This window comes from Mesoplodon bidens (genome assembly GCF_964165515.1).
Source record: "Mesoplodon bidens genome assembly, chromosome: 10".
Classification (NCBI taxonomy): domain Eukaryota; kingdom Metazoa; phylum Chordata; class Mammalia; order Artiodactyla; family Ziphiidae; genus Mesoplodon; species Mesoplodon bidens.
Window position 1 is genome coordinate 41,150,035 of NC_138172.1, and position 20,780 is coordinate 41,170,814.

Consider the following 20,780-nt stretch of genomic DNA (forward strand, 5'->3'; position numbering starts at 1 on the left):
ACTACTTCTGTGCGAACCCTGGTCCTGTCACTTGGGGTTGTAGGATTTGGGACTAATTGCTTCATCTCATGAGCTCCGGTTTCTTCATGTCTCCAGTGGAGGATAACAATCCCTAAACATTCATTCTCACTGGGTTATTTTGAGATCTAACAGGATAATCTGTTAGATTATCTGTATGCAAGAGCCCTAAAGAGTATATAGAGTACAGAGGATGGACGTTGTTCGTTCTGCTGTTTTGGGGTGGGCAAAAACGTTGTCCTCAGCTGTACAAAATACAAAGGATACTAAATATCTAGACCTGCAATGGATGGGGGGAAACAGGGACTCCATTTTCCAACTAAAAAGAATCAGGCAGGTTGGTTTGGCCCGTTTCCTTTCTGCATGGCTCCCTGGTGTCCTGTGAGAAAGTGTAAGGGGAAGTAATAGAAAGTGAAGGCCAGCGGGATTGGCTTCTGTTTTTGTTGGCAATTTGTCGGCTCTGTCAGTTATCCCTGCAAACTGCTTGGCCTAGGGATGCTCAAGACCTCAGCCTTTCAAACAATAGCTAGTCAACCCGAGCTGTTTCCTTGGTTTTAGGGTCCAGATTATGGAATTGGGTTTGAGGGCAGAATACAAAGGACAAAATGGCATCCTCAGGCCCCCTTACAATGGGAAGGATGCCCCAGGCTATTAGGAAAACTGGCCTTTTAAGAGGGATTCTCTCAATGCGCTGAAAATATGGACCTATTTTTTTCCTTTACTTTTTAAAAAATTTTAGTAGACTATACATAACATAAAATTTACCATTTTAAGTGTACAAATCAGTGACATTAAGGATATTCACAATGTTATATAATTAAACCACTATTTCCAGAACTTTTCATCATCCCAAATGGAAACTCTGTACCCATTAAACAATAACTCCCCTTCCCCTTCTCTCCCCAGTTCCTGGCAGCCACCATTCTTTCTGTCTCATGGAATTTGACTACTCTAAGTATCTCGTATAAGAGAATCATATACTACTTGTCTCTCTGTGACTGGCTTATTCATTCAGCATAATGTTGTCAGGGTTCAGCCATGTTGCAGCATGTGTCAGAATTTCATTCCTTTTTAAGGCTGAATAATATTCCATTGTTTGTATATACCACATTTTGTTTATCCATTTATCTGTTAGTGGGCATTTGAGTTGCTTCTAGCTTTTGGCTGTTGTAAGTAGTGGGTATACAAATATCTGTTTGTGTCCCTGTTTTCAGTTCTTTTGTGTATATATCCAGAAGTGGAATTTTGGGATCATACAGTAATTCTGTGTTTAACTTTTTGAGGAACCGCCGTATTTTCCATAGCTGCCACATCATTTTACATTCCCACCAGCAATGCACAAGGGTTCCAGCTTCTCCACACCCTTGCCAACACTTTTTTTTTTCTTTATGTTTTGTTGGTTATACACATCCTAATTGTGGTTGTAGTTTTGATTTGCATTTCCTTGATGGGTAGTGATATTGAGCATCTTCTCATGTGCCTATGGCCATTTGTGTATCTTCTTTGGAGAAATGTCTATTCGATCCTTTGCCCATTTTTAAATTGGGTTTTGGTGGTAGTTGTTGAATTGTAGGAGTTCTTAATGTATTGTGGATATTAACCCCTTATCAGATGGGTGATTTGCAAATATTTTCTCCCATTCCCAAGGTTGTCTTTTTACTTTCCTGATAATGTCCTTTGATGCACAAAGTTTTAAATTTTAATGAAGTTCAGTTTATCTTTTCCTATTGTTGATCCTGCTTTTGGTATCATACCTAATAAACCATCATCAAATCCAAGATCATGAAGCTTTTCCCCTGTGTTTTCTTCTAAGAGTTTTATAGTTTTAGCTCCTACATTTGATCCGTTCTAAGTTAATATTTGATCCGTTCTAAGTTAATATTTGTATATGATATAACGTAAGGATCCGGTATATTCTTTTGCATGTGAAGATCCAGCTTTCCCGGTACCGTTTGTTGAAAAGACTGTCCTTTCTCTATTGAATGTTCTTTGTACCCCTCTTGAAAATCATTTAACCATATATGCAAGGGTTTGTTTCTAGACTTTCTATTCTGTCCCATTGGTCTGTATGTCTGTCCTTATGCCAGTATCACATTGTTTTGATTACTGTAGCTTTGTAGTAAGTTTTGAAATCAGGAAGAGTGAGTCCTCCAACTTAGTTCTCTTTCAAGATTGTTTTGGCTGTTTGGGATTCCTTGAGATTCCATATGAATTTGAGGATAGATTTTTCTATTTGTGCAAAGAACACCATTGAGATTTTGATAGGGATTGCACTGAATCTGTAGATCATTTTGGGTAGTATTGTCATCCTAACAATATTAAGTCTTCCAATTCATGAGCATGGGATGTCTTTATGTTTATTTAAGTCTTTAATTTCTCTCAACAATACTCTTTAATTTACATTGTACAAGTCTTTAGCCTCCTTGGTAAATGTATTCCAAAGTATTTCGTTCTTTTTAGTGTTGTTGTAAATCGGATTGTTTTCTTAATTTCCTTTTCAGATTGTTCATTGCCAGCATATAGAAATGCTGCTGATTTTTGTTCATTGATTTTGTATCCTGGAACTTTGCTGAATTTATTATTTATTCTAACAGGGTTTTTTTGGTTTTGTTTTTGTTTTGTTTTTTTGGTGGACTCTTTAGGGTTTTCTGCATATAAGATCATGTCATCATTGAAGAGAGATAATTTTACTTCTCTTTCAATTTGGATGCCTTTTATTTGTTTTCTTGCCTAATTGCTCTGGCTGGAACTTTCAGTACCATATTGAATAGAATTGTTGAAAGAAGGCATCTTGTTTTGTTCCTGACCTTAGGGAAAGAGTATTCAGTCTTTGACCATTGAGTGTGATGTTCACTATGGGTTTTTCATATATGGTCTTTATCATGTTGAGGAAGTTTCCTTCTATTTCTAGTGTTGAGTGTTTTTATCATGAAGGGGAATTGGATTTCATCAAATGCTTTTTCTTAATCAATTGAGATGATCGTGTGGTTTTTTTCCTACATTTTATTATGGTATTATGTTGATTAATTCTGTAAGTTGAACCATCCTTGCATTTCACGAGTAAATTCCACTTAGCCATGGAGTATAAACCTTTTAATATGCTGCTAAATTCAGTTTGCTAGTATTTTGTTAAAGATTTTTGCAACAGTATTCATAAGGGATATTGATCTGTAGCTTGTCTGGCTTTGCTATCAGGGTAGTGCTGATCTTATAGAATGATTTAGGAAGTATTTCCTTCTCTTCATTTTTTTCGAAGAGTTTTAGAAGGTTTGGTGTTAACTCTTTAAGTGTTTGGTGGAATTCACCAGTAAAGCCATCTGGCCCTGGGCTTTTCTTTGCTGGGAGGTTTTTGGTTACTTATTCAGTCGTCTTTTTAATTATAGGTCTATTCAAATTTTTTATTTCTTCATGAGTCAGTTTGGTTACATCGTGTGTTTCTAGGAATTTGTCCATTTAATCTAGGTTATCCAGTTTGTTGGCATACTGATTACTACTTTAATTGGTTTAATCTTCACAGATCTGACTTCAGAAAGCTCATGGCTGTGAACTCATTTCTAAAAAATGGACATTTGGAAATCACATGACTTTCCTCTTGGAATTGAGAGCTCACTGGCCTTTGGAGTTTCCTTGCATTCATTTTAAGAAACAAGAGTTACTGTGAAGCCACAATTTTGATTCCGTTGGAAGCTTTTTCCTTTCTTGGCATGCGTATCTAGGAGCTCCTGATTTTTCCACTCGTATAGTCCTTTTCCTGCTTAGAAAGCGAAGTTAGAATTTTTAGTTGACTCTTTGATTTCCATGCAGTGGTGTCAATGGTGCATTAGCAGTAGGTGATGAAATATTGTTTGGTTTGTTTCAAAATGGGTTATTAGAGCTAGTAGTCCATTCCTTCAACAGAGGTGTACTGAGCACCTACTGTGCACCAGTGATTCAGGCACTGGAGGTACCACAGTGAACAAAGCACACAGAAGTCTGTGCCCCAAGCAGCTTCCATTTAGCTGGGGGCACAGATGGTCAAGCAAAGTATATCTAGTGTTAGACGGAGATGATGTTATGAAGAAAAGGAAAGAAGGAAAGAGAGGGGGGGAGTACATGGTGCTCCTATTTTACTCTGTAGCTCTAGCAGTTTAATTTCTTTATTAAAGGCAACAGTGTTTTCAGATTTAACATGGCTAATGATACCGCCTGCCTGGCTTATCTTATCTGGTCTTGATGACAGCCTTGAGAAGAAGGAAGAAGGAGGGCTAATTTATAGGTGGCAGCACTAAGGCCAATAAATGGGAGGCGGTTTTATTTGTCACATAAGGAGGCGGTATCCCAGGAGAGTGCTGGGGTTAGGAGGGACCATGAGAACAGGTGGTGACTCTCTTTATGCACTGACTTGGGCTGGTTTCTCAGAGGCAGGGTGGGGGCAAGTTGAGAAGCTTTCCTATATAATTTCTGATTCCTTGAGGTTTTATGAATTACATCCCCAAAAAACAATAGTGGAAAAAGAGTATAGGCCCAGGACTTCCCTAGCAGTCCAGTGGTTAAGAATCCGTGCTTCCACTGCAAGGGGCACAGGTTTGATGCCTGGCTGGGGAACTAAGATTCTGTATGACGCATGGTGTGGCCAAAAATAAACAAACAAACAAACAAACAAATAAATAAAGTTTAAAATAAAGTTTAAAAAAAAAAGAGTATAGGTCCTAAGTCCAAGCTGCCCGTATCTACATGCCTTAATCCCTACTGATTAAGATCCCAGTTAGTCCTGATTCTGGCCCTTCTTCCCACTGACAAGAATGGGTGTAGCCTTATTTGCCACAGTTTTTTTTTTGGTATTTTTTTATTATGGTAAAATCTATATGACATAAAATTTGCCATTTAACCATTTTTCATTGGCATTAACTATATTCACAATGTTGTGCAACCGTCACCACTATTTCTTTTTTTTTTTTTTTTTTTTTGCTGTACGCGGGCCTCTCACTGCTGTGGCCTCTCCCGTCGCGGAGCACAGGCTCCGGACACACAGGCTCTGCGGCCATGGCTCGCGGGCCCAGCCGCTCCGCGGCATGTGGGATCTTCCGGGATAGGGGCACGAACCCGTGTCCCCTGCATCGGCAGGCGGACTCTCAACCACTGCGCCACCAGGGAAGCCCGTCACCACTATTTCTAAAACGTTTCATCATCACTCTAAACAGAAACTCTGCACTCATTAAGCAATAACTCCCTATTCCTCTCTTACCCCGGCGCCTTGTAGCCTCTAACCTACTTTCTGTATCTCTGAATTTGCCTGATGTAAATACCTCATATAAATGGAATCTTGCAGTATTTGTTCTTTTGTGTTTGGCTTATTTCACTTAGCAAAAGTTTTCAAGGTTCATCCATTCTAGTATGTAACAGAGTTTCATTCCTTTTTAAGGCTGAATAATATTCCATTATATGTACATGCCACATTTTGTTTATCCAATCATCTGTTGATGGACACCTTTTGGCAGTTGTGACTAATGCTGTCATTGGTGTAGTGGTGTACGTTTTGGTGTATAAGTATTTGTTTCAGTTCCTGTTTTCAGTTCTTTTGGGTATATACCTAAGGAGTGGAATTGCTTATAATTCTGTGTTTAACTTTTTGAGAAACTGCCAAACTGTTTGCCAGAGCAGCTGTACCATTTTCCACTACTACCTGCAATGCATGAGGGTTCCAATTTCTCTACATACTTGCCAACACTTGTGATTTTCCTTAAAAAAAAATAATTCTAGCTCTCCTAGTAGGTGTGAAGTGGTATGTCACTATCGTGTTTTTTTTAATTATTATTTTATTTATTTATTTATTTATTGTCTGCTTTGGGTCTTCATTGCTGTGTGCGGGCTTTCTCTAGTTGCAGCGAGCAGGGGCTACTCTTCGTTGTGGTGCACGGGCTTCTCATTGTGGTGGCTTTTCTTGTTGCGGAGCATAGGCTCTAAGGTGTGAAGGCTTCAGTAGTTGTGGCACGCGGGCTCAGTAGTTGTGGCACGCGGGCTCAGTCCCCTACATTGGCAGGCAGATTCTTAACCACTGCGCCACCAGGGAAGTCCACTGTTGTGGTTTTTTTTTTTTTTTTTTTTTTTTTTTTGCGGTACATGGGCCTCTCACTGCTGTGGCCTCTCCCGTTGCGGAACGCAGGCTCCGGATGCACAGGCCCAGCAGCCATGGCTCACGGACCCAGCCGCTCCGCGGCATGTGGGATCCTCCCAGACTGGGGCACGAACCCGCGTCCCCTGCATCAGCAGGCGGACTCTCAACCACTGTGCCACCAGGGAAGCCCCACTGTTGTGGTTTTGATTTGCATTTCCCTAATGATTATTGCTGTTGAGCATCTTTTTATGTGCTTATTTGCCATTTGTATATGTTCTCTGGAGAAATATCTACTCATGTCCTTTGCCCATTTTTTAATTGGGTGGCTTGTCTTTCTGTTGTTGAGTTGTTGATTTTTTTATATACGCTGGACATTAAACCATTATCAGGAATGGGACTTGCAAATATTTTCTCCCATTCTGTGAGTTGTCTTTTCTGTCTCTTGGTAGTGTCTTTTTTTTTTTTTTCTGTATGTGGGCCTCTCACTGTTGTGGCCTCTCCCATTGCGGAGCACAGGCTCCGGACGCGCAGGCCCAGCGGCCATGGCTCACAGACCCAGCCGCTCTGCGGCACGTGGGATCCTCCCGGGCCGGGGCACGAACCCCTGTCCCCCGCATCAGCAGGCGGACTCTCAACCACTGCGCCACCAGGGAGGCCCTGGTAGTGTCTTTTGATGCACAAAAGTTTTAAAAATCTTGATAGAGTCCAAATTATCTTTTCTTACCTTTTGTTACCTGTGTTTTTAGTGTCATATGTAATCTCCACAGTTCTTGAGTGACGTTACTTTTGGGGTGGATGCCTGGGGAAAAGAGAGTCAAGGGTCTAAAGTCTGAGTTAATTTTTCAGTCCACAGTCATTTCTTGTGGGACCTGTGAGTGGGGAGGAAGTATGGCCTACCTACTGCTGGCAGATAGGAAGCAAGTGGTCTCCTCCCTCAGGGAGGAAGTGGTGCCCCACTTTTAGTTCAGTCTTCTGATGTTAGGACGAGGCCTCTGTGGGACAGACTCCAGGGTCGAGCGCTGCCTCAGCCTGCCCCTGTTGATGGAGAGTGCCTGTCTGCCCCATGGGGTGGCTCCCTGTTGGCCCCCTAGACTCTGTGCAGGGCCTTCATTGATACCTTCTGTGCACGTGGTTTTGCAGGAGGCGTCAGGGTTTCGGGCATGAGGTTGATTTTCCTCATGGTGTTATCTTCCTTTCCTCCCCCACAAGACTATAAACATAATTTAGTGTAGTGTGGAGGAATCAGTGCTGAGATTGTGACAGATGGACTCAAAATTATAGTCATGAAGTTTCTGTGTATTATTCAGCAGTAAAGCTCCATCATGGTTGTGCAGCTTAGCAGTTTTACAAAGTGCTTCCTTGCTAGCCCATCTGATGCAACTGATTTGAGAGGGGGCAAGACAAGAAGAGGTTCAGGTGCCCGAGGTTATGGAACATAAGTGACTCTCCTGGATTCCAGCTCAAGCAAGACCCCCTGCTAGAGGGGGCTTTTATGCAGGGACAGCCCTGCTTGTAGCAGCATCCTGTAGGTCAGCCAACCCAGGTTGACAGGTGGAAAGACCACATACGATGTTCGACTGTGCTCCTGGGGTTCATTTCCTGGGAAAGCCAAGCTCGGTCCAGGGAGGCTTCATGGGAAGGCAGAGTGGAACATGGGCTGAGTTGTGGTGGATGGGACTGGGAAGGGAGTATTAAAATAGCTGGAGAGGAATGTTCCAGGGGAGCAGTTCAGAGATGGGAACATTCAGGGGCACAGAAGGGAGAGTGGGGGATACTCCAGAGGGTTTGACAGCAAGCAGTTGGCAGGGATTGGGGCACGGATGAGGTCTGAAAGTGCTGCTGGGTGCTTTGGTGGCCAAGTTCTGCAGGAGCCAGGGCTTGCAGCTGCAAGGGCAGCCAGCTTGCCCGGGCACATATTTCTGTATTGCAGTATTTGAACCTCATTTCTTGATGCTCATCCAGAAGTTCCAAGCTGGGTGAGTAGGTGAATAGTTCAAGGCTGTAGGTGAAGTTCTGTGGCATCTCTCTACCATGCCATCCAGCAGGGCACTGTGAGGCCACTTTCTTTTCTGACCTCTTCCTCAGCAGCCAAATGGTGGCTTCTGAAGGTGATTCACTTGGCACAAACACTTGCCCCTTGGCTGTTGGCTCTACCTACATTTGGCCTGGATTGGGCTGTCTCTTTCTGCCCTGAGACAGGGAGACTGGTTGTCGGCCTGGCCAGCCCCTCAGGGGTTGGGTGTGATCTTAGGGCCAAGGTCTGGCTGTCAGCTTTCAGGTTCAACAGCAGTTCCTGTTTTTTACCTGGCTCTAGAGATCAGAGCAGGACTGTTCAGTGTTCTACATATAATCTGTGCTGTCCAGTGCCATAGCCACAAGCCACATGTGGCTCTTGAGCCCTTGAAATGTGGCTAACAGGACATTAATTTTATTCCATTTTAATTAGTTTACATTTGAACAGCTACACTTGACTTATGGCTGTCTTATAGGATAGTGCATCTCTGGAGGACTTGCTTCCTCTAGTCCATCTCATAAGAGACCATGTCTCTACCTAACTCCCATTTATTGAGAGCTGAGAGGGAGTGGGCAGGTGGAAACCCAGGGGACCATCAGATCAGCCTGGGGGGCCTAAAAGTCCAATGTGCTACCCATTGCACCACAGAGCCAGGTCTTGGGGGGCCTAGAGTTGGGGCAGAGGGCTTTGAAGTTGCCAGTCTTCGTGGCTGGTGTCTTCAGCACCTGCATATCCCTGACCTTCTGTGTGTGCACCCAGTGCAGTTAAATGCTGACCATTCAGCGGTACAGTTGTGATCTTCCCACTCAAGGAATGTGCGTGTGGAGAATGGGAGCAGTGCCCAGGCAAAGCGGAGCACGTTGAAACTTTCTGACTTTGGTGCGCCGGGGAAGGTCCTGGCCAGATGGGGGCAGAAGAGGGAGCTGGAGGGAAGGGCTAGCAAGTGGGGGGCGGGCAGAGTAGGGCAGTGAGGGGGGCGGTGGAGGAGAGCCCAGTGAGCTGGGGGGAGTCTGACTTGTCCATGTCCTGATCACCTCTCAGGAAGTTGTCTCTGTCCCCACCCCATGTGGCCACACCCCATGCCCAACAGCCTAATTGCTAAGTCACTTGAGGAGGTGACTGCCTCTTGGGTTGACAGCCTTTTGCAGGTTGGCAGTACAACATTTACACGGCCGTTTGTGACAGGATCTCGTGACTTGTTCAGTCCCCAAAGCAGCCCTTTGAGGTAGGTGTTGGTTTCTCCCTATTTAATAGACAAGGAAAGCTGAGGCTGAAGGGACCTCTTGTGCCTGTGCTTTGCCGTCTTGCCAATCCTGGATGGTCCCTTAGTCCCTGGCCCTGTATCCCTCTCTACTCCTCAACCCCAGGTGCTTGGGAACAAGTGGCCCCCAGGAAGGGGTCTCCTTCCCATCACACACAGAAATTGCCATCAGGCTGCCTGGTGGGAGCTGCCTGGCTTAGCGGAGAGCATCTGCTTTGGAGCCAGGTAATGTGGTTCAAATCTCAGTTCCATTCATCACATCTTTGGGATAGAAGCAGATCTTCAAAACTCTGAGCCTCCCTATCCTAGACATGGCTTCTGACCTCTTCAGTAGCTAAGAGCCCAGAGAAAGAGGTCCAAGAAGTGTCCAGCTCAAGATCTTGCCCATGGGCCTTTTATAAACATGGGTGTCTGTCCTTTATCCTCTGCCCTCTTGGAAGCAGGGAAGTCAAGTGGTCCTCCAGCCCTCTCTGCTGAGTGACAGTGGGTGGAGCCCGCTCTGTTTCCGATGGAAGCAAAGAGGACATCCTCCTGGTACCCTGCCTTTACTCAGCCTAGCCCTAATTCCTTGAAGGTGGAATTCATTTTTAGTGCAAAATGTTAGATTATCAAAGTGGATTTGCAGAGCTGCAACCTTGACGAGGTTTGCAGTTCCCATTCATCTTAAGGACTGACCTCTTCCCCACCTCTGCTCAGACCCTAAGGTCTTAGAGCCAGTGAGAGAGAGAACCCTGTGGGTGGGAGGTTTGGGCTCCCAGCACAGACACCTGTTGATGAACCAGTGTTGAAACTTTGGATTCAGTCATCGGCTTGGAGGGCCCTGACTTGTTCATTTGCAAAATAAAGATGTTGGTTCAGTCAGAGGTCCTCAGACCTACCAGTGCATCAGGATCACGTGGGGAGGCAATTTGCAATCTGTTCTCTGGCTCCATCCCAAACCTCCTGTCAGGATCTTAGAATCAAAGCATTTTTATAGTTCCCCAGATGATTCTGATACATTATTTTTCTGGAAATCTCTGATCACTCCCCTGACATTCTCCCTTGACAAAAGGAAGTAGAACATCTCCTTTCCCTGGAGCATTAGCTGCCCTTTCTGACTGCAGAAACTCTGCAGCCAGCCACCAAACAAGTATTATTGAGCACCAGCTGTGTGCCAGGCCCTGGGGATCCAGCCTGTGAATAAGACTGCCTCCCTGACTCCAGGGGCTTCCATGGGAGGAGTAGGTGGTTAGTAAAGTACACGTAAACAGGGAAGATAACTTGTGAGGGCTAGGATGGGGTTGTTGGGTGTGTGTGTGTGTGTGTGTGTGTGTGTGTGTGTGCGCGCGCGCGCGCGTGCGCATGCGTGTTGCACAGCCGCCTTCGGTTGGGAAGATCTCTCTGAGTGGGAGATTTGAGATAGAGGGGGTAGGAGTGAGGGGTGGGGGTGGGGGTGGGGGTGGGGGTGGGAGGGATGGGATGCCAAGATCTAGGGAAGAGCATTCTGAGCTAGGTGGAGCTTGGCTGGTTTCAGGGGCAGAAAGAATCCCTGTGTGGCAGGAGTAGAGTCAAAGGTTGGGGGCGTAGGGTGGGCCTGAGAGTAGAGAGGCCCTGGGAGGCTGGGGCCGCAGGGGCTGGACCTCCCTCTGATGGGGAGCCACTGGAGGCCTGAGCGAGCACCAGTGCCCTGCCCTGACAGTGTGTGGCGGTAGGAGGCTGCTGCATTAGCCGAGGTGTGAGGCAGTGGCCCTCGGACAGGGTTCCGGGACGTCCTGACAGATGGGCTGTGAGGTGAATGAGCTGAGTGGATGGTGGGGCCTGTTCCTGAGATAAGTCCAGGGAACAGTGGTCTTGAAGGGGAAATCAGGAGTCCAGTTTAGGTCACTTTAGGCCTGAGACGACTATTAGACATCTAAGTGCAGAGAGGCTGGCAGGCGGGCATCTGGACTGTTGAGAGGTGCTTGTGTAGTAGGATTTGAAGCTGTGGGGCTAGATGAGGGCCCCTGGGTTCAGAGCTTAGACAGCAAAGGGGGAGAACTGGGGGCACCATCAGTGCCCTGAGGCTCGCCCTGCGGGCGTTTCGGAGGAGTTGGCGGAGGAAACTTAGAGGGAGGGGGCAGTGGGGCTGAGGGAAGCCAGGTGAGGACTGGGATGGCTTTGGGCAGGACAAGGTGGCAGGCAAGCTTGGTCCAGCTGTTTCAGGGAAGTGTATGTGGGAGGGGAGGGTGCCAGTGGGGTCCAGGCCGGCTGGATAGGGGTGCAGCATGGCAACCACAGCCTCGCTGTGAATTGGGCCTCCTTTCCACTGTAGCAAGGCCTCACCGGACCCCAGCGGTAAGACTCACCGGTCTCTCAGGAGAGGTAGCACAGGCTGAGGCAGTGCCCCTGTGGCTTGGCTCTCTGGGCTGGCCCAGTGCTGTGGAGCGGGCGGCCTTCCTGCTTCCTTCTCTTTTGCCCTTACCCATCCCTGTGGGCGGGCGGGCCCCGAGGGCTGCTCCCATTTGAACTGAGTGCTGCCTCTTGAGTCAGGCTGGTGGCTTCTCTGAGGTTCCCTGCACCAGGGTTGCCTAGGCAGATTGCATTTGCCACCTTGCCTGCTACTCTGCTAACTCTGAGACCGATAGGAAAATCTCCTCGTGTTCCTGAGCTTACATTTCTTCAGCCGGCCACGGTAACCCCGGCCCCCCAGGATGAGGATGAAGTGGGGTGGTGGGTGCAGAAAGGTGTTGAGAAATGAGAAGTGTATATGTGTGTTTATTCTTTCTGCTGTACTCTTGTTCTACCCCCAGTGAGGACCCCTTTACTTTACACATGTGACACTGGAGACCCAGAGAGGGTCAGGGGCTGTACAACGTCACACAGGACTGCCCTCCTGGAGATGGGCACAGAGGAGCCCACCACCTCATGGCTGAGTCCCGTGGAGCCCTCCCAATGGGGTGGAACTGGTGCAGCCTCCCCCTTGGAGCTGTGCAGGGAGGGGCTTTGCCATGGGCTGCAGGGAATAGAACGAGACCTTCCCTCAGCTTGCTCTGCTATCGTGGGGAGAAGCTACTGAACTGGGCAAAGGGTGAACCTCTTTATAAGTTTCCCTGGGCGGGTAGGGCTTCCCGAGGTAGATGCACAGCTGTTCTGGCTCCTTTACGGTTTAGCTCACCTGCGGTGGCTGAGGCAGCCTCATGTAGCAGAAGGGACCCTAGACAGGAAGCCAGAAGACAAGATCCCTCTTTCTTGCTCCTCCACTGCACTGACACAGTTATTCAGGCCTCAGTTTCCCTTTCGGGTGACTTCTGTGGCATTACAAGATGTAACCAGGTGTTCTCAAGGCCCCACTGATGGGGGACAGGAATTGGAAAGCAAAGGAATCTTGAAATTCAAGCTGGTGTGTAATCTTTCTCTTAGCTTTTGCAACAAAAGAATTTGTGTGACCTTGATGGTGAATCCCTCAGTTGTATTCGCTTGTCTCCTAGAGTCAGGAGGGTGTGAGGGAGTGTGCTTCCCTCTTGGTGTCCAGGTAGCTGTCTTCTTGGTGTGCTTGGGGCCCCGAGATATTCTTCTCTTTGGAGAACTTACTTCTTACTGTCATCTAGACAGAATTAGCCCCCGCTTTAGGTTTTAATGATTTATTTTTGGTTTCTAAATGGATGTCAGTTTTTCTGTTTTAACAACAATGAAATGGCGCTAAAATTTTTTTTTAAAAAACCTCTTAATTGAAGTATATTATACAGAAAGAAAAGTACACAAATCAGCTCCATTATTTTCACTAAGTGAATACACCCATGTAATCAGTAACTCAGATCAAGAAACGTGGCAGAATTCCAGAATCCCCTTCCTGCCCCCACCCAGGTGCTTACATCTCAAGAGTAATCTACCCCTTGGGACTTTTAACACCAGAGTTTGGCTTTTCTTACTTTTGAACCTTATGTAAATGGAATCATACAGCACATACTCTTGTATCTGGCTTCTTTCATTCATCATTATCTGTGTGGGCTATTTTATTGAGTGTGGCATTACTTCATTCTTATTGCTGTACAGTATTCCATTGTTTGAATACACCGCATTTTATCCATTCCACTCTAGATTTTCAGGGTGGGGCTATTATGGATTATGCTGCTGTACCCAATCTTGTGCATGTCTTGGTGAATCTATGTACATATGTCTGCTGGGTGTATGCCTGTGAGTAGAATTGCTAGGTCATAGGGCATATATAGGGTAGATACTGCCTAGCAGTTTTCCAAAACGCCTGTACCATTTTACACTCCCACCAGCGGTGTATATGAGAGCCCTCTCTAGCACCTTTGTGGTTTAAATTTGCATTTTCTTCCTAACTAATAGAGTTCTGTATCTTTTCATCTGTTTATATGAAGTACCTGTTCAGGCCTTTTATTGGATTGCCTGATACTTTTTCCTGTTGATTTTTAGGAGTTCTTTATTCCAGTCCTGGGTGAATCCTTTGTTCTGTATGTGTGCTGCAACTGTCTCTTCTACCGCCTCTGGGCCTTCACTTTTCTTGCTTTTAATTGCATTCTTTGATGAACAGAAGTTCTTCATTTAAAGTAGACCAGTTTATCAATTTTTCCCCCTAATACCTTCTATGGCCTATTTAAGGAAATTGTTGCATACTCTGGGTCATGATGATATTCTCTTATGTTATATTCTAGAAGTTTTACTGTTTTACCTTTCACCTTTAGATTGCCAGTCCATCTGGAATTTATTTATTTTTACATGGTGTGAGGTAGAGGTCAAGATTTTTCCCCCATATGGATATCAGTGACTCAGCACTACTTATTATTTGACATTTGTTTTTTTTAGAAAGAAGACTGTTTCCTTGTGAATGGTTGGCATGCAGCGTCCTTGATAAGCCATACTGCTAACTTCCCACATCTTGATAATAGTTGTAGTTACTATAATAATAATAGTAGTAACCAATTTTTTTTTTTTTGAATGTTACTGAGTCCCAGTTCATGCCAGCCCCTCAGTAGACAGGCAGCTCCTTGGGGCAGGGACAACTCAAACTTATTTTAACTAAGCATTTGGATATTTCATGGCATTGGCAGTTGTCCTGGGTGTTCTTTGTCCCATGACTCTGAGCCCCTTGGCTTTGTGCACCAGACCACGGACTCACACAGAGGGCCGAGACCTGCTGAGCCTGGCTCCCCAAAGCTGCTTGGACTTGCCATCTACTCTCTCCATGTTCTGGACCAACTGACTGGGGTGTTCTGACTAGAAGTGTGAGTTGCCTCGAACAATTGCTTCTAGGTCAGCTGTTTCAAACTCGGGCTGTATGTTTTAAATTCACTCCTGCTAACACTTGGACCAGGATGTGGTTGCTCCGTAGTACTAAGTATTGTAATACAGGATTGAAATGCAATTTGTGTTCTTTGTTATTATTTTTAAATTTTTTATTGGAGTATAATTGATTTATAATGATGTGTTACTTTCAGGTGTACAGCAAAGTGAATCCGTTATACATATACATGTGTCCACTCTTTTTTAGGTTCTTTTCCCAGGTAGGTCATTACAGAGTATTGAGTAGAGTTCCCTGTGCTATACAGTAGGTTCTTCTTAGTTACCTATTTTATATATATTAATGTGTATTTGTCAATCCCAATCTCCCCATTTATCCCTCCCCGACTTTCCTCCGTGTTCGTTTTTTTTTTTTTTTTGCGGTACGCGGGCCTCTCACTGTTGTGGCCTCTCTCGTTGCAGAGCACAGGCTCCGGACGTACAGGCTCAGCGGCCATGGCTCACGGGCCCAGCCGCTCCGCGGCATGTGGGATCTTCCCAGACCAGGGCACAAACCCGCGTCCCCTGCATCGGCAGGCGGACTCTCAACCACTGCGCCACCAGGGAAGCCCCCTTTTTTTTTTTTTTAACTTATTTATTTTTAGCTGCATTGGATCTTCATTGCTGTGCGCTGTCTTTCTCTGGTTGTGGCGAGCGGGGGCTACTCTTCGTTGCGGTGTGCGGGCTTCTCATTGTGGTGGCTTCTCTTGTTGTGGAGCACGGGCTCTAGGCGCGCGGGCTTCAGTAGTTGTGGCTCACGGGCTTAGTTGCTCCGTGGCATGTGGGATCTTCAAGGACCAGGGCCTGAACCCATGTCCCCTGCATCAGCAGGCAGATTCTTAACCACGGCGCCACCAGGGAAGCACCCCCACCCCCCGCAGCCCTGTGTTCTTGTTTCAGGGGAAGATATGTCCCGTGTTTCATCTTGGGATACTGAAGAACACCTCCCCCCAACCCACACTCACATACTTCCCCACACCCCCCTCACATACCCCCAACCCACCTCCAGCACGTACAGACACACACACACACACCAGTATCCCCCCCACATCCTCCAACCCCCGCTCACTCCCTTACATCATCGTATCCCATACCTCCTCACACTTCCCCAGCCCCTCCCCACGTACCCCACACAGCAACCCGCCAGACTACACCCAGTCCCCTGCATTCTCAACCCTTAGTACCTCCATCCCACACCTCTGCACATCCCATAACTCCCCAAAACACACACATGGACCACACCCCACACCCTCAACACTGCTGAGCCTGGCTCCCCCCCAATACATACAACCCTAAACAGCTGGGAGGGACTCGCCATTTCTAGTTGCTAAGCCATTGCAGAGACCTGGGAGACCCCAAGGCAGAGCTTGCTGTGGCTTCGTCACGTCTGGCCCTCCTTCTTTCAGGGTCTTCCCTTACTCCTCGGTGCCCTGGCTTCTCCCCGGTTTTGTTTTTGAGGGAAGCAACAGCTTGTACTCTTGAAAGAATTCCAAGAGGAAAAACAGTTGCTGTGGTAATGAGGCCCCGTGGCCAGTAAAATCCACACTCCAGAGCTGTTTTGATTCAGGGCTCTCAAGAGCTGCTCTGTCTAGAGAAAATATGAGTGGCTGGAGCAGAAAACATTTGTCCTTTCAAGGATGGCACTCCCTCTCCCCCCACACCCTGTGTTCAGGGCAGGGCCACACTCCAGTTCTGGCAGGGCAGTTTGAATCCTAAAGAAGCACCTGTATGTTTGATTTCTGGGAGAGGCAGTCCTTTGGTGAGAGCAGGACTTTCCTGCCCCGGGTCCAGGAGTCCATGACTCCTTAGAGAGTGGGGCTTGAGGCCTGGGCTCTTTGGGGCGAGGCATAAGTTTCCAAGCCCTTCTTTGCAACCCCTGTTCTTACTCCTACTGAGGAGCGCTGGCTGTGTGCTGGGCTTGTGAAGAGCTTGGGGACCGATGTCAGTGAGGCTGGGCCCAGTGGGGCGATAGACCCACTCACACCAGTTATAATACTGCATACTGCTGTGCATTGAGGAGGGACAGGAGGGGTGTCTGAGAGAGCTGTGAGCCTCCTGGAGGGAGGGCTTGCAGCAGGGCGTGGGCTGCGTGGAGGAGGGAGTCCTGAGCCCAGTGTGAAGTGCTTTCCCCGCTGTGTCTTATTGGTTGGCTTTGTGCCCCAGGCAGCATAACTGACCCAGCGGAGGTGCTGAGAAAACACTTGAGGAGGGATTGAGTGGAAGGCAGTCTGGAGGGCTGGGAGAAGGCGAGGGGCCGAAGCAGAACAGGCACGTGTGGAGGTGTCTGACTTCGGGGAGAAGCTCCTGCCCCAGTTCACCCACCCACTGTGGCTAGCTTTTCTGACCTGGACTCATGTCCTCTGCACACGTGATGCATCTGCCCTTCTAAACTGAGGTCAGCTCAAGGGCAAGGGTTCGGTCCTCCTCTAGATGAAGTGAGGGGAGGGGAGAGGCGTGCATGTGGGGATCTGTCATATGACCTCTTTCAGGGATGGGGTGGGGGAGCAGGCCTCACTTGGGCAGTAGAATTTCGGGGCCTCACACGGAGGGTGCAGGTGAGAGCGTCCAGCCCCACTGTCAGTCATCACCGTTTTGGCGCCTACTGATCGAGGACTTCTCCGTGCGGCCACAGCACAGAGCTGCACACATCACATACGCTCCCTCATTTAACGCCCCTCTGCAGTTTTGGAGAGTGCAGCGCTGAGAAGCTCAAGAACTCAGCATAGTCCCATGGCACAGCTTCTTTGTGTGGTTCTGCCTTCTCAGCCTTTCAGCCCAGCACGTGGTTAAAAAGAAAAAAAGGCTTTGCTTCCAGAGGATATATGTGTAGGTGAAGACCAAAAGACCTTGTTTAAGCGATATTTTCCGCAACAAATAAATGTGCCAGTTCTGGCTTGTAGTTTAAATTTGGTTTAATTAGGATTTTATCACTTGGAGATCACACCAGCGAGGAGACAGCTGTCTTACCTTTACTTCTCAGACTGTGACACTCTGAGAAGCAGCTGATCAGAGGTTAAAATAGCTTCTAGTCTCCTAGGAACTTCAGCGCACTTTGTTGCTCTGTAAACTGCTGACTTGCCTGGGAATTGACTTGTAAAGAATTTGCTTTTTGAACTGGGGTGCCAGTGTTAGGACCCTGCACATTTCAAGCTCAGCTCCAGCTTGGGATGGAAGGATGGTGAGAGGAACCCCAGGCCAGGTGAGCGCCTTGGCTTGTCTGCATCACCTATTGGCCTTTGTGTTGGACTTGGGGGAATGCTGGGACCAAGCCCACAGAACACTTTACATCCTGAGCCCAGCTTCTCCATTTGCAAGCTAGGCATCAGAACCTTTGCCTTGCTTGCATCCAGGGTCTCCCTGTGGATCAGATGAGTCAGGGAATTTAAGAAACTTGGAATGCTTAAAGTGATGCCCATAATTATTGTTAGGCTATTGCTGTAACTGGTCACATGAAGCTAGGGTACTTAGTTGCAAGCAACAGAAATCTATTCTGACTGGCTTGTTTGTTCATTTTTGAAAAGAGAGAGAGCCTACCTTGGCAGTTCGCAGTCAGAAAGAAGCCCAACATTTCACAGGAAAATGGCTTGCTCTCAAGTACTAGACACTGCAGTTTGCTCTGCTACCGATGCCACCAGAGAGAAGTCTGTGCTGCTGGTGCCTCCCCAGCTGGGACAGTAAGTGGGGGGCACTTTATAGCCGGCAGCTGGCTCTTCCTCCCTCGAGGCTCCACGTGGAGCCTTCCCAAGTAAGGGAGGGGCATGGGCATTGGGCAGCCCATAGAATGACTTGGGAATTGAAGTTCCAGTCACCTTCCTCCATGGCTCCAGGCAACATGGTAAAATAGACAACATACCAGTCAAATTGAAGTCCAGAGACCTGAGGTCTAGTTTAGCCCTAGCTATTGCCCTTCTTGTCCTGTACTTTACTTGGGTCTCTTGTGGCCCTCAGGATGTCTATGTTGTATGAGAGATTTCTGTGTTTCTTCTCATCCTGCCTGCTCTGATCCAGAGCCCACCCACCCTGGTGACCACAGTAGGTACTCAGGCAGCTTGGGGTGGCATCATACAGGTCACTTCCTCCCGTGGGTCAGCCTCTTTGAGAGGAGGGATGTGGTCTGACTCAGAAGCTCCTCAGTCGGGCCATGTGGTAGAATCATGACCTGGGAGTGGGCAGGCTCTTGAAACATTCAGATTCCTGGGTCTTACCCTGGAAGATTCTGATTTGGTCAGTTTGATTTCTAACACCCTCCCTGGGCCACTGGATCTAGTTCATGTTGTACCAGCTGATATCTGAGGTCTTTGCAGCCCTAACAGTTTATGGGTTTGTTACTTTTCTCACTTGGTAATGGACATGGTCACACTTCTCTGGCTACTGTGCAGAAAGCACACCCAAGCCTTGAGGCTATTTATTTGAATTTTGGAAGCATGATGCAGTCAAAAACTTCAGTTTATTATTTATTTATTTATTTTTTTTTAATTATTATTTTTTTTTTGCGGTACGCGTGCCTCTCACTGTTGTGGCCTCTCCCGGAGCCGCGGAGCACAGGCTCTGGACGCGCAGGCTCAGCGACCATGGCTCACGGGCCCAACTGCTCCGCGGCATGCGGGATCTTCCCGGACCGGGGCACGAACCCGTGTCCCCTGCATCGGCAGGCGGACTCTCAACCACTGCGCCACCAGGGAAGCCCAGAAACTTCCGTTTAAATGCTGACCTTTCATTAGCTGTGAACCGTTGAGTAAGTTCCTTAGTTGTTCCGAACCTCGTTGTTTGGGCGAGATGATAACGCCGGATCCCAGGGTAGTGGGGATGAGAGGCCCTGTGTGCCTGAGTGACGTGTGGGCAGCTTTGCGAGCACAGCATGGTACCGTGCAGCTGGAAGAGTCTATCCCTCCAGACAGACTCAGAGGCAGCTGCCATCTGCCATCCTTGGGGTAAGGAGGTGGCTTTTTGAACCCATATGTGGTTTGTTTTTCCAGTGGCCTCAGCCAGTGAGCCCTGCACTTTCCTTTCTGGCCCTTTCTGAATGTTCTTTATAAATAATGCTCTCAGCACATTTTTGCCACCTCCCTGCCTGTCCTTTCGCTGGCTTCTCAGTGCTCATGGGATAAAGTCTGTAGCCCATATGGGGCAGGCCTTCCCATACTGGGTCCCTCCTCCAGGTGCACCTTGGGGGTCTCTGCCCTCTCCATGGACACAAGGCCCAGCCTCAGTACACCCACTCCTTCCAGTAACTCCGGCGCTCCCTGCCATGCCCGCTCTGCCTTGAGTGTTCCTCCAGGTGAGCTGAGGTTTTTATCTTCCCCTCAGCTGTTAGTCACTCTGCGTTCCCCTAGCACCCAGGAATTCACGGCCTCGCTGTGTGGGGACTCTCCTTTCACCTGTCTGCTTCCCCTTTCACCTGCCCCTCAAGTCCCTGAGGCCACATCTTAGTCACCTTTTTGTCTGCCAGATGACAAGACCCAGAGGCACTCTGTAAACATTCGAATGAAGAAATGAAGCAATGTGGCAGGCACATGGACTTGGGAGTTGGCTGGGCTGAGATTTTTCTGAAGGAAAAGCAGACCTGCCCTTTGGGAGGAGTTCAGGGGCTTATTTAAACGTCTGCAGGCAGCAGCCATGTCAGCAAGATCAACTTCACTGTGTGTGAAGTCTACTAAGACAGTTAAGTTTCCAAAATCTGTTGTTGAGGCATGGACTGGGGTTGCTTTCACACCTGTCCACGTGGAGAAGAGCTGCTCATGTTAGTCGATCACAGGCTTTTAGTAAGCCAGCGTGTGATGTTGGTAGCAGGAGCCCTGATGTTGTCCTGTTGGTGGCTGTTGGGGAACCACTTGGGGGCACCCAGCATCGGTGTGAACAGGCACATGTGCTTAGGTGTGTGTGGGTGTGTGTGGAAGGGTGTCATTTCAGGGGCCATTCACTGGGGTTTTCAGGCCCTTGCTTGCTGCTTCCATTGGATCCAGGGATGGTGAACACACAGGAGATAGGCTCCCTGGGACCTCCCTTCGGGACTCCGCCTCAGAATCCCACCCACCAGCCAGAGTTCAGGTGCAAGGGGGAGGCCTGTTTGCTCTTCAGCCCTGCAGATCTGAAGAGGGTCAGACACCAGCGGCGTGTCCTCAGGACCTGAG

At 47.8% G+C, this 20,780-nt stretch overlaps 1 protein-coding gene across 1 annotated transcript in view; it reads left to right on the plus strand.

Moving 5' to 3' along the window:
• CCDC12 (coiled-coil domain containing 12) overlaps positions 1 to 20,780 on the plus strand; it is a 49,103-nt gene that overhangs the window by 851 nt on the left and 27,472 nt on the right. The gene's annotated exons all lie outside the window — the stretch shown is intronic.